A 15,738-nucleotide genomic window follows, 5' to 3' on the forward strand; every position below is an offset into this window, starting at 1 on the left:
GTGTTATCTGGGATGGGATGCTCTGCGGTGACTCCCATTCCAAAGTGGCTATATGTGAAATGACTTCATTCGAGCGACGTGAACAATATCTGATTTTCCCCGTCCGGTTGAGGAGATTACTTCGTAGTTTACTGGTGTAGTTTCTCAACACCTTGAATGGTCCCCTAACTAGTGACAATATAGAAGTAAAAACTCATGGTATAACAGTGTATTCACATTGAATACAAGTATATTCCATGCTGTTTACATATAGAAGTAAAAACTCATGGTATAACAGTGTATTCACATTGAATACAAGTATATTTCATGCAGTTTACATATAGAAGTAAAAACTCATGGTATAACAGTGTATTCACATTGAATACAAGTATATTCCATGCTGTTTACATATAGAAGTAAAAACTCATGGTATAACAGTGTATTCACATTGAATACAAGTATATTCGATGCTTTTACATATAGAAGTAAAAACTCATGGTATAACAGTGTATTCACATTGAATACAAGTATATTCCATGCAGTTTACATATAGAAGTAAAAACTCATGGTATAACAGTGTATTCACATTGAATACAAGTATATTTCATGCTGTTTACATATAGAAGTAAAAACTCATGGTATAACAGTGTATTCACATTGAATACAAGTATATTTCATGCAGTTTACATATAGAAGTAAAAACTCATGGTATAACAGTGTATTCACATTGAATACAAGTATATTTCATGCAGTTTACATATAGAACTAAAAACTCATGGTATAACAGTGTATTCACATTGAATACAAGTATATTTCATGCTGTTTACATATAGAAGTAAAAACTCATGGTATAACAGTGTATTCACATTGAATACAAGTATATTTCATGCAGTTTACATATAGAAGTAAAAACTCATGGTATAACAGTGTATTCACATTGAATACAAGTATATTTCATGCTGTTTACATATAGAACTAAAAACTCATGGTATAACAGTGTATTCACATTGAATACAAGTATATTTCATGCTGTTTACATATAAAAGACTAAAAACTCATGGTATAACAGTGTATTCACATTGAATACAAGTATATTCCATGCAGTTTACATATAGAAGTAAAAACTCATGGTATAACAGTGTATTCACATTGAATACAAGTATATTCCATGCTGTTTACATATAGAACTAAAAACTCATGGTATAACAGTGTATTCACATTGAATACAAGTATATTCCATGCAGTTTACATATAGAAGTAAAAACTCATGGTATAACAGTGTATTCACATTGAATACAAGTATATTTCATGCTGTTTACATATAGAACTAAAAACTCATGGTATAACAGTGTATTCACATTGAATACAAGTATATTCCATGCAGTTTACATATAGAAGTAAAAACTCATGGTATAACAGTGTATTCACATTGAATACAAGTATATTTGATGCTGTTTACATATAGAAGTAAAAACTCATGGTATAACAGTGTATTCACATTGAATACAAGTATATTCCATGCTGTTTACATATAGAAGTAAAAACTCATGGTATAACAGTGTATTCACATTGAATACAAGTATATTTCATGCTGTTTACATATAGAAGTAAAAACTCATGGTATAACAGTGTATTCACATTGAATACAAGTATATTTCATGCTGTTTACATATAGAACTAAAAACTCATGGTATAACAGTGTATTCACATTGAATACAAGTATATTTGATGCTGTTTACATATAGAAGTAAAAACTCATGGTATAACAGTGTATTCACATTGAATACAAGTATATTCCATGCAGTTTACATATAGAAATAAAAACTCATGGTATAACAGTGTATTCACATTGAATACAAGTATATTCCATGCAGTTTACATATAGAACTAAAAACTCATGGTATAACAGTGTATTCACATTGAATACAAGTATATTTCATGCTGTTTACATATAGAAGTAAAAACTCATGGTATAACAGTGTATTCACATTGAATACAAGTATATTTCATGCTGTTTACATATAGAAGTAAAAACTCATGGTATAACAGTGTATTCACATTGAATACAAGTATATTTCATGCTGTTTACATATAGAAGTAAAAACTCATGGTATAACAGTGTATTCACATTGAATACAAGTATATTCCATGCTGTTTACATATAGAACTAAAAACTCATGGTATAACAGTGTATTCACATTGAATACAAGTATATTCCATGCAGTTTACATATAGAAGTAAAAACTCATGGTATAACAGTGTATTCACATTGAATACAAGTATATTTCATGCTGTTTACATATAGAACTAAAAACTCATGGTATAACAGTGTATTCACATTGAATACAAGTATATTCCATGCAGTTTACATATAGAAGTAAAAACTCATGGTATAACAGTGTATTCACATTGAATACAAGTATATTCCATGCAGTTTACATATAGAACTAAAAACTCATGGTATAACAGTGTATTCACATTGAATACAAGTATATTTCATGCTGTTTACATATAGAAGTAAAAACTCATGGTATAACAGTGTATTCACATTGAATACAAGTATATTTCCATGCAGTTTACATATAGAAGTAAAAACTCATGGTATAACAGTGTATTCACATTGAATACAAGTATATTTCATGCTGTTTACATATAGAAGTAAAAACTCATGGTATAACAGTGTATTCACATTGAATACAAGTATATTTCATGCTGTTTACATATAGAAGTAAAAACTCATGGTATAACAGTGTATTCACATTGAATACAAGTATATTCCATGCAGTTTACATATAGAAGTAAAAACTCATGGTATAACAGTGTATTCACATTGAATACAAGTATATTTCATGCTGTTTACATATAGAAGTAAAAACTCATGGTATAACAGTGTATTCACATTGAATACAAGTATATTTCATGCTGTTTACATATAGAAGTAAAAACTCATGGTATAACAGTGTATTCACATTGAATACAAGTATATTTGATGCAGTTTACATATAGAAGTAAAAACTCATGGTATAACAGTGTATTCACATTGAATACAAGTATATTTCATGCAGTTGTTTACATATAGAAGTAAAAACTCATGGTATAACAGTGTATTCACATTGAATACAAGTATATTTGATGCTGTTTACATATAGAACTAAAAACTCATGGTATAACAGTGTATTCACATTGAATACAAGTATATTCCATGCAGTTTACATATAGAAGTAAAAACTCATGGTATAACAGTGTATTCACATTGAATACAAGTATATTCTGATGCAGTTTACATATAGAAGTAAAAACTCATGGTATAACAGTGTATTCACATTGAATACAAGTATATTTCATGCTGTTTACATATAAAAAGTAAAAACTCATGGTATAACAGTGTATTCACATTGAATACAAGTATAATTCCATGCAGTTTACATATAGAAGTAAAAACTCATGGTATAACAGTGTATTCACATTGAATACAAGTATATTCCATGCTGTTTACATATAGAAGTAAAAACTCATGGTATAACAGTGTATTCACATTGAATACAAGTATATTTCATGCAGTTTACATATAGAAGTAAAAACTCATGGTATAACAGTGTATTCACATTGAATACAAGTATATTTCATGCAGTTTACATATAGAAGTAAAAACTCATGGTATAACAGTGTATTCACATTGAATACAAGTATATTCCATGCAGTTTACATATAGAAGTAAAAACTCATGGTATAACAGTGTATTCACATTGAATACAAGTATATTTGATGCTGTTTACATATAGAACTAAAAACTCATGGTATAACAGTGTATTCACATTGAATACAAGTATATTTCCATGCAGTTTATATATAGAAGTAAAAACTCATGGTATAACAGTGTATTCACATTGAATACAAGTATATTTCATGCTGTTTACATATAGAAGTAAAAACTCATGGTATAACAGTGTATTCACATTGAATACAAGTATATTTCATGCTGTTTACATATAGAAGTAAAAACTCATGGTATAACAGTGTATTCACATTGAATACAAGTATATTTCATGCTGTTTACATATAGAAGTAAAAACTCATGGTATAACAGTGTATTCACATTGAATACAAGTATATTCCATGCAGTTTACATATAGAAGTAAAAACTCATGGTATAACAGTGTATTCACATTGAATACAAGTATATTTCATGCATGTTTACATATAGAAGTAAAAACTCATGGTATAACAGTGTATTCACATTGAATACAAGTATATTTCATGCTGTTTACATATAGAAGTAAAAACTCATGGTATAACAGTGTATTCACATTGAATACAAGTATATTCCATGCAGTTTACATATAGAAGTAAAAACTCATGGTATAACAGTGTATTCACATTGAATACAAGTATATTTGATGCTGTTTACATATAGAAGTAAAAACTCATGGTATAACAGTGTATTCACATTGAATACAAGTATATTCCATGCAGTTTACATATAGAAGTAAAAACTCATGGTATAACAGTGTATTCACATTGAATACAAGTATATTTCGATGCTGTTTACATATAGAAGTAAAAACTCATGGTATAACAGTGTATTCACATTGAATACAAGTATATTCCATGCAGTTTACATATAGAAGTAAAAACTCATGTATAACAGTGTATTCACATTGAATACAAGTATATTCCATGCAGTTTACATATAGAAGTAAAAACTCATGGTATAACAGTGTATTCACATTGAATACAAGAAGTATATTCCATGCAGTTTACATATAGAAGTAAAAACTCATGGTATAACAGTGTATTCACATTGAATACAAGTATATTTCATGCTGTTTACATATAGAAGTAAAAACTCATGGTATAACAGTGTATTCACATTGAATACAAGTATATTCCAGATGCTGTTTACATATAGAAGTAAAAACTCATGGTATAACAGTGTATTCACATTGAATACAAGTATATTTGATGCAGTTTACATATAGAAGTAAAAACTCATGGTATAACAGTGTATTCACATTGAATACAAGTATATTCCATGCAGTTTACATATAGAAGTAAAAACTCATGGTATAACAGTGTATTCACATTGAATACAAGTATATTTGATGCTGTTTACATATAGAAGTAAAAACTCATGGTATAACAGTGTATTCACATTGAATACAAGTATATTCCATGCAGTTTACATATAGAAGTAAAAACTCATGGTATAACAGTGTATTCACATTGAATACAAGTATATTTGATGCTGTTTACATATAGAAGTAAAAACTCATGGTATAACAGTGTATTCACATTGAATACAAGTATATTCCATGCAGTTTACATATAGAAGTAAAAACTCATGGTATAACAGTGTATTCACATTGAATACAAGTATATTTGATGCTGTTTACATATAGAAGTAAAAACTCATGGTATAACAGTGTATTCACATTGAATACAAGTATATTTCGATGCAGTTTACATATAGAAGTAAAAACTCATGGTATAACAGTGTATTCACATTGAATACAAGTATATTTCATGCTGTTTACATATAGAAGTAAAAACTCATGGTATAACAGTGTATTCACATTGAATACAAGTATATTTCATGCTGTTTACATATAGAAGTAAAAACTCATGGTATAACAGTGTATTCACATTGAATACAAGTATATTTGTTCATGCAGTTTACATATAGAAGTAAAAACTCATGGTATAACAGTGTATTCACATTGAATACAAGTATATTCCATGCAGTTTACATATAGAAGTAAAAACTCATGGTATAACAGTGTATTCACATTGAATACAAGTATATTTGATGCTGTTTACATATAGAAGTAAAAACTCATGGTATAACAGTGTATTCACATTGAATACAAGTATATTCCATGCAGTTTACATATAGAAGTAAAAACTCATGGTATAACAGTGTATTCACATTGAATACAAGTATATTTCATGCTGTTTACATATAGAAGTAAAAACTCATGGTATAACAGTGTATTCACATTGAATACAAGTATATTTCATGCTGTTTACATATAGAAGTAAAAACTCATGGTATAACAGTGTATTCACATTGAATACAAGTATATTCCATGCAGTTTACATATAGAAGTAAAAACTCATGGTATAACAGTGTATTCACATTGAATACAAGTATATTTCATGCTGTTTACATATAGAAGTAAAAACTCATGGTATAACAGTGTATTCACATTGAATACAAGTATATTTCATGCAGTTTACATATAGAAGTAAAAACTCATGGTATAACAGTGTATTCACATTGAATACAAGTATATTTGATGCTGTTTACATATAGAAGTAAAAACTCATGGTATAACAGTGTATTCACATTGAATACAAGTATATTTCATGCAGTTTACATATAGAAGTAAAAACTCATGGTATAACAGTGTATTCACATTGAATACAAGTATATTTCATGCTGTTTACATATAGAAGTAAAAACTCATGGTATAACAGTGTATTCACATTGAATACAAGTATATTCCATGCAGTTTACATATAGAAGTAAAAACTCATGGTATAACAGTGTATTCACATTGAATACAAGTATATTTGATGCTGTTTACATATAGAAGTAAAAACTCATGGTATAACAGTGTATTCACATTGAATACAAGTATATTTCATGCAGTTTACATATAGAAGTAAAAACTCATGGTATAACAGTGTATTCACATTGAATACAAGTATATTTCATGCTGTTTACATATAGAAGTAAAAACTCATGGTATAACAGTGTATTCACATTGAATACAAGTATATTTGATGCTGTTTACATATAGAAGTAAAAACTCATGGTATAACAGTGTATTCACATTGAATACAAGTATATTCCATGCAGTTTACATATAGAAGTAAAAACTCATGGTATAACAGTGTATTCACATTGAATACAAGTATATTTGATGCTGTTTACATATAGAAGTAAAAACTCATGGTATAACAGTGTATTCACATTGAATACAAGTATATTTCATGCAGTTTACATATAGAAGTAAAAACTCATGGTATAACAGTGTATTCACATTGAATACAAGTATATTTGATGCTGTTTACATATAGAAGTAAAAACTCATGGTATAACAGTGTATTCACATTGAATACAAGTATATTTGATGCAGTTTACATATAGAAGTAAAAACTCATGGTATAACAGTGTATTCACATTGAATACAAGTATATTTGATGCAGTTTACATATAGAAGTAAAAACTCATGGTATAACAGTGTATTCACATTGAATACAAGTATATTCCATGCAGTTTACATATAGAAGTAAAAACTCATGGTATAACAGTGTATTCACATTGAATACAAGTATATTTGATGCTGTTTACATATAGAAGTAAAAACTCATGGTATAACAGTGTATTCACATTGAATACAAGTATATTCCATGCAGTTTACATATAGAAGTAAAAACTCATGGTATAACAGTGTATTCACATTGAATACAAGTATATTTCGATGCAGTTTACATATAGAAGTAAAAACTCATGGTATAACAGTGTATTCACATTGAATACAAGTATATTTGATGCTGTTTTACATATAGAAGTAAAAACTCATGGTATAACAGTGTATTCACATTGAATACAAGTATATTTGATGCTGTTTACATATAGAAGTAAAAACTCATGGTATAACAGTGTATTCACATTGAATACAAGTATATTCCATGCAGTTTACATATAGAAGTAAAAACTCATGGTATAACAGTGTATTCACATTGAATACAAGTATATTTGATGCAGTTTACATATAGAAGTAAAAACTCATGGTATAACAGTGTATTCACATTGAATACAAGTATATTTGATGCAGTTTACATATAGAAGTAAAAACTCATGGTATAACAGTGTATTCACATTGAATACAAGTATATTCCATGCAGTTTATATATAGAAGTAAAAACTCATGGTATAACAGTGTATTCACATTGAATACAAGTATATTTGATGCTGTTTACATATAGAAGTAAAAACTCATGGTATAACAGTGTATTCACATTGAATACAAGTATATTTGATGCAGTTTACATATAGAAGTAAAAACTCATGGTATAACAGTGTATTCACATTGAATACAAGTATATTCCATGCAGTTTACATATAGAAGTAAAAACTCATGGTATAACAGTGTATTCACATTGAATACAAGTATATTTGATGCTGTTTACATATAGAAGTAAAAACTCATGGTATAACAGTGTATTCACATTGAATACAAGTATATTCCATGCAGTTTACATATAGAAGTAAAAACTCATGGTATAACAGTGTATTCACATTGAATACAAGTATATTTGATGCAGTTTACATATAGAAGTAAAAACTCATGGTATAACAGTGTATTCACATTGAATACAAGTATATTCCATGCAGTTTACATATAGAAGTAAAAACTCATGGTATAACAGTGTATTCACATTGAATACAAGTATATTTGATGCTGTTTACATATAGAAGTAAAAACTCATGGTATAACAGTGTATTCACATTGAATACAAGTATATTTGATGCAGTTTACATATAGAAGTAAAAACTCATGGTATAACAGTGTATTCACATTGAATACAAGTATATTTGATGCAGTTTACATATAGAAGTAAAAACTCATGGTATAACAGTGTATTCACATTGAATACAAGTATATTTGATGCTGTTTACATATAGAAGTAAAAACTCATGGTATAACAGTGTATTCACATTGAATACAAGTATATTTGATGCAGTTTACATATAGAAGTAAAAACTCATGGTATAACAGTGTATTCACATTGAATACAAGTATATTCCATGCAGTTTACATATAGAAGTAAAAACTCATGGTATAACAGTGTATTCACATTGAATACAAGTATATTTGATGCTGTTTACATATAGAAGTAAAAACTCATGGTATAACAGTGTATTCACATTGAATACAAGTATATTCCATGCAGTTTACATATAGAAGTAAAAACTCATGGTATAACAGTGTATTCACATTGAATACAAGTATATTTGATGCAGTTTACATATAGAAGTAAAAACTCATGGTATAACAGTGTATTCACATTGAATACAAGTATATTTGATGCTGTTTACATATAGAAGTAAAAACTCATGGTATAACAGTGTATTCACATTGAATACAAGTATATTCCATGCAGTTTACATATATATGGAAGTAAAAACTCATGGTATAACAGTGTATTCACATTGAATACAAGTAGTATATTTGATGCAGTTTACATATAGAAGTAAAAACTCATGGTATAACAGTGTATTCACATTGAATACAAGTATATTTGATGCAGTTTACATATAGAAGTAAAAACTCATGGTATAACAGTGTATTCACATTGAATACAAGTATATTTGATGCAGTTTACATATAGAAGTAAAAACTCATGGTATAACAGTGTATTCACATTGAATACAAGTATATTCCTGATGCTGTTTACATATAGAAGTAAAAACTCATGGTATAACAGTGTATTCACATTGAATACAAGTATATTCCATGCAGTTTACATATAGAAGTAAAAACTCATGGTATAACAGTGTATTCACATTGAATACAAGTATATTTGATGCAGTTTACATATAGAAGTAAAAACTCATGGTATAACAGTGTATTCACATTGAATACAAGTATATTTGATGCTGTTTACATATAGAAGTAAAAACTCATGGTATAACAGTGTATTCACATTGAATACAAGTATATTCCATGCAGTTTATATATAGAAGTAAAAACTCATGGTATAACAGTGTATTCACATTGAATACAAGTATATTTGATGCTGTTTACATATAGAAGTAAAAAACTCATGGTATAACAGTGTATTCACATTGAATACAAGTATATTTGATGCAGTTTACATATAGAAGTAAAAACTCATGGTATAACAGTGTATTCACATTGAATACAAGTATATTCCATGCAGTTTATATATAGAAGTAAAAACTCATGGTATAACAGTGTATTCACATTGAATACAAGTATATTTGATGCAGTTTACATATAGAAGTAAAAACTCATGGTATAACAGTGTATTCACATTGAATACAAGTATATTTGATGCAGTTTACATATAGAAGTTAAAAACTCATGGTATAACAGTGTATTCACATTGAATACAAGTATATTTGATGCTGTTTACATATAGAAGTAAAAACTCATGGTATAACAGTGTATTCACATTGAATACAAGTATATTTGATGCAGTTTACATATAGAAGTAAAAACTCATGGTATAACAGTGTATTCACATTGAATACAAGTATATTTGATGCAGTTTACATATAGAAGTAAAAACTCATGGTATAACAGTGTATTCACATTGAATACAAGTATATTTCATGCAGTTTACATATAGAAGTAAAAACTCATGGTATAACAGTGTATTCACATTGAATACAAGTATATTTGATGCTGTTTACATATAGAAGTAAAAACTCATGGTATAACAGTGTATTCACATTGAATACAAGTATATTTCGATGCAGTTTACATATAGAAGTAAAAACTCATGGTATAACAGTGTATTCACATTGAATACAAGTATATTTGATGCAGTTTACTATATAGAAGTAAAAACTCATGGTATAACAGTGTATTCACATTGAATACAAGTATATTCGATGCAGTTTACATATAGAAGTAAAAACTCATGGTATAACAGTGTATTCACATTGAATACAAGTATATTCCATGCAGTTTACATATAGAAGTAAAAACTCATGGTATAACAGTGTATTCACATTGAATACAAGTATATTTGATGCTGTTTACATATAGAAGTAAAAACTCATGGTATAACAGTGTATTCACATTGAATACAAGTATATTTGATGCAGTTTACATATAGAAGTAAAAACTCATGGTATAACAGTGTATTCACATTGAATACAAGTATATTTGATGCAGTTTACATATAGAAGTAAAAACTCATGGTATAACAGTGTATTCACATTGAATACAAGTATATTCCATGCAGTTTACATATAGAAGTAAAAACTCATGGTATAACAGTGTATTCACATTGAATACAAGTATATTCCATGCAGTTTACATATAGAAGTAAAAACTCATGGTATAACAGTGTATTCACATTGAATACAAGTATATTTGATGCAGTTTACATATAGAAGTAAAAACTCATGGTATAACAGTGTATTCACATTGAATACAAGTATATTTGATGCAGTTTACATATAGAAGTAAAAACTCATGGTATAACAGTGTATTCACATTGAATACAAGTATATTTGATGCAGTTTACATATAGAAGTAAAAACTCATGGTATAACAGTGTATTCACATTGAATACAAGTATATTTGATGCAGTTTACATATAGAAGTAAAAACTCATGGTATAACAGTGTATTCACATTGAATACAAGTATATTTGATGCAGTTTACATATAGAAGTAAAAACTCATGGTATAACAGTGTATTCACATTGAATACAAGTATATTTGATGCAGTTTACATATAGAAGTAAAAACTCATGGTATAACAGTGTATTCACATTGAATACAAGTATATTCCATGCAGTTTACATATAGAAGTAAAAACTCATGGTATAACAGTGTATTCACATTGAATACAAGTATATTTGATGCTGTTTACATATAGAAGTAAAAACTCATGGTATAACAGTGTATTCACATTGAATACAAGTATATTCCATGCAGTTTACATATAGAAGTAAAAACTCATGGTATAACAGTGTATTCACATTGAATACAAGTATATTTGATGCAGTTTACATATAGAAGTAAAAACTCATGGTATAACAGTGTATTCACATTGAATACAAGTATATTTGATGCAGTTTACATATAGAAGTAAAAACTCATGGTATAACAGTGTATTCACATTGAATACAAGTATATTTGATGCAGTTTACATATAGAAGTAAAAACTCATGGTATAACAGTGTATTCACATTGAATACAAGTATATTTCGATGCAGTTTACATATAGAAGTAAAAACTCATGGTATAACAGTGTATTCACATTGAATACAAGTATATTTCATGCAGTTTACATATAGAAGTAAAAACTCATGGTATAACAGTGTATTCACATTGAATACAAGTATATTTGATGCTGTTTACATATAGAAGTAAAAACTCATGGTATAACAGTGTATTCACATTGAATACAAGTATATTTGATGCAGTTTACATATAGAAGTAAAAACTCATGGTATAACAGTGTATTCACATTGAATACAAGTATATTCCATGCAGTTTACATATAGAAGTAAAAACTCATGGTATAACAGTGTATTCACATTGAATACAAGTATATTTGATGCAGTTTACATATAGAAGTAAAAACTCATGGTATAACAGTGTATTCACATTGAATACAAGTATATTTGATGCAGTTTACATATAGAAGTAAAAACTCATGGTATAACAGTGTATTCACATTGAATACAAGTATATTTGATGCAGTTTACATATAGAAGTAAAAACTCATGGTATAACAGTGTATTCACATTGAATACAAGTATATTTGATGCAGTTTACATATAGAAGTAAAAACTCATGGTATAACAGTGTATTCACATTGAATACAAGTATATTTGATGCAGTTTACATATAGAAGTAAAAACTCATGGTATAACAGTGTATTCACATTGAATACAAGTATATTCCATGCAGTTTACATATAGAAGTAAAAACTCATGGTATAACAGTGTATTCACATTGAATACAAGTATATTTGATGCAGTTTACATATAGAAGTAAAAACTCATGGTATAACAGTGTATTCACATTGAATACAAGTATATTCGATGCAGTTTACATATAGAAGTAAAAACTCATGGTATAACAGTGTATTCACATTGAATACAAGTATATTTGATGCAGTTTACATATAGAAGTAAAAACTCATGGTATAACAGTGTATTCACATTGAATACAAGTATATTTGATGCAGTTTACATATAGAAGTAAAAACTCATGGTATAACAGTGTATTCACATTGAATACAAGTATATTCCATGCAGTTTACATATAGAAGTAAAAACTCATGGTATAACAGTGTATTCACATTGAATACAAGTATATTTGATGCTGTTTACATATAGAAGTAAAAACTCATGGTAGTAACAGTGTATTCACATTGAATACAAGTATATTCCATGCAGTTTACATATAGAAGTAAAAACTCATGGTATAACAGTGTATTCACATTGAATACAAGTATATTTGATGCTGTTTACATATAGAAGTAAAAACTCATGGTATAACAGTGTATTCACATTGAATACAAGTATATTTGATGCAGTTTACATATAGAAGTAAAAACTCATGGTATAACAGTGTATTCACATTGAATACAAGTATATTTGATGCTGTTTACATATAGAAGTAAAAACTCATGGTATAACAGTGTATTCACATTGAATTACAAGTATATTCCATGCAGTTTACATATAGAAGTAAAAACTCATGGTATAACAGTGTATTCACATTGAATACAAGTATATTCCATGCAGTTTACATATAGAAGTAAAAACTCATGGTATAACAGTGTATTCACATTGAATACAAGTATATTTCATGCAGTTTACATATAGAAGTAAAAACTCATGGTATAACAGTGTATTCACATTGAATACAAGTATATTTGATGCAGTTTACATATAGAAGTAAAAACTCATGGTATAACAGTGTATTCACATTGAATACAAGTATATTTGATGCAGTTTACATATAGAAGTAAAAACTCATGGTATAACAGTGTATTCACATTGAATACAAGTATATTCCATGCAGTTTACATATAGAAGTAAAAACTCATGGTATAACAGTGTATTCACATTGAATACAAGTATATTCGATGCAGTTTATATATAGAAGTAAAAACTCATGGTATAACAGTGTATTCACATTGAATACAAGTATATTTGATGCAGTTTACATATAGAAGTAAAAACTCATGGTATAACAGTGTATTCACATTGAATACAAGTATATTCCATGCAGTTTACATATAGAAGTAAAAACTCATGGTATAACAGTGTATTCACATTGAATACAAGTATATTTGATGCAGTTTACATATAGAAGTAAAAACTCATGGTATAACAGTGTATTCACATTGAATACAAGTATATTTGATGCAGTTTACATATAGAAGTAAAAACTCATGGTATAACAGTGTATTCACATTGAATACAAGTATATTTGATGCAGTTTACATATAGAAGTAAAAACTCATGGTATAACAGTGTATTCACATTGAATACAAGTATATTTGATGCAGTTTACATATAGAAGTAAAAACTCATGGTATAACAGTGTATTCACATTGAATACAAGTATATTTGATGCAGTTTACATATAGAAGTAAAAACTCATGGTATAACAGTGTATTCACATTGAATACAAGTATATTCCATGCAGTTTACATATAGAAGTAAAAACTCATGGTATAACAGTGTATTCACATTGAATACAAGTATATTTGATGCTGTTTACATATAGAAGTAAAAACTCATGGTATAACAGTGTATTCACATTGAATACAAGTATATTCCATGCAGTTTACATATAGAAGTAAAAACTCATGGTATAACAGTGTATTCACATTGAATACAAGTATATTTGATGCAGTTTACATATAGAAGTAAAAACTCATGGTATAACAGTGTATTCACATTGAATACAAGTATATTTGATGCAGTTTACATATAGAAGTAAAAACTCATGGTATAACAGTGTATTCACATTGAATACAAGTATATTTGATGCAGTTTACATATAGAAGTAAAAACTCATGGTTATAACAGTGTATTCACATTGAATACAAGTATATTTGATGCAGTTTACATATAGAAGTAAAAACTCATGGTATAACAGTGTATTCACATTGAATACAAGTATATTTGATGCAGTTTACATATAGAAGTAAAAACTCATGGTATAACAGTGTATTCACATTGAATACAAGTATATTCCATGCAGTTTACATATAGAAGTAAAAACTCATGGTATAACAGTGTATTCACATTGAATACAAGTATATTCCATGCAGTTTACATATAGAAGTAAAAACTCATGGTATAACAGTGTATTCACATTGAATACAAGTATATTTGATGCTGTAGTTTATATATAGAAGTAAAAACTCATGGTATAACAGTGTATTCACATTGAATACAAGTATATTTGATGCAGTTTACATATAGAAGTAAAAACTCATGGTATAACAGTGTATTCACATTGAATACAAGTATATATTCGATGCAGTTTACATATAGAAGTAAAAACTCATGGTATAACAGTGTATTCACATTGAATACAAGTATATTCGATGCAGTTTACATATAGAAGTAAAAACTCATGGTATAACAGTGTATTCACATTGAATACAAGTATATTTCATGCAGGTTTACATATAGAAGTAAAAACTCATGGTATAACAGTGTATTCACATTGAATACAAGTATATATTCGATGCAGTTTACATATAGAAGTAAAAAACTCATGGTATAACAGTGTATTCACATTGAATACAAGTATATTCCATGCAGTTTACATATAGAAGTAAAAACTCATGGTATAACAGTGTATTCACATTGAATACAAGTATATTTGATGCTGTTTACATATAGAAGTAAAAACTCATGGTATAACAGTGTATTCACATTGAATACAAGTATATTTGATGCCTGTTTACATATAGAAGTAAAAACTCATGGTATAACAGTGTATTCACATTG

This window comes from Daphnia magna, unplaced genomic scaffold (assembly GCF_020631705.1).
Source record: "Daphnia magna isolate NIES unplaced genomic scaffold, ASM2063170v1.1 Dm_contigs092, whole genome shotgun sequence".
Taxonomy (NCBI): Eukaryota; Metazoa; Arthropoda; class Branchiopoda; order Diplostraca; family Daphniidae; genus Daphnia; species Daphnia magna.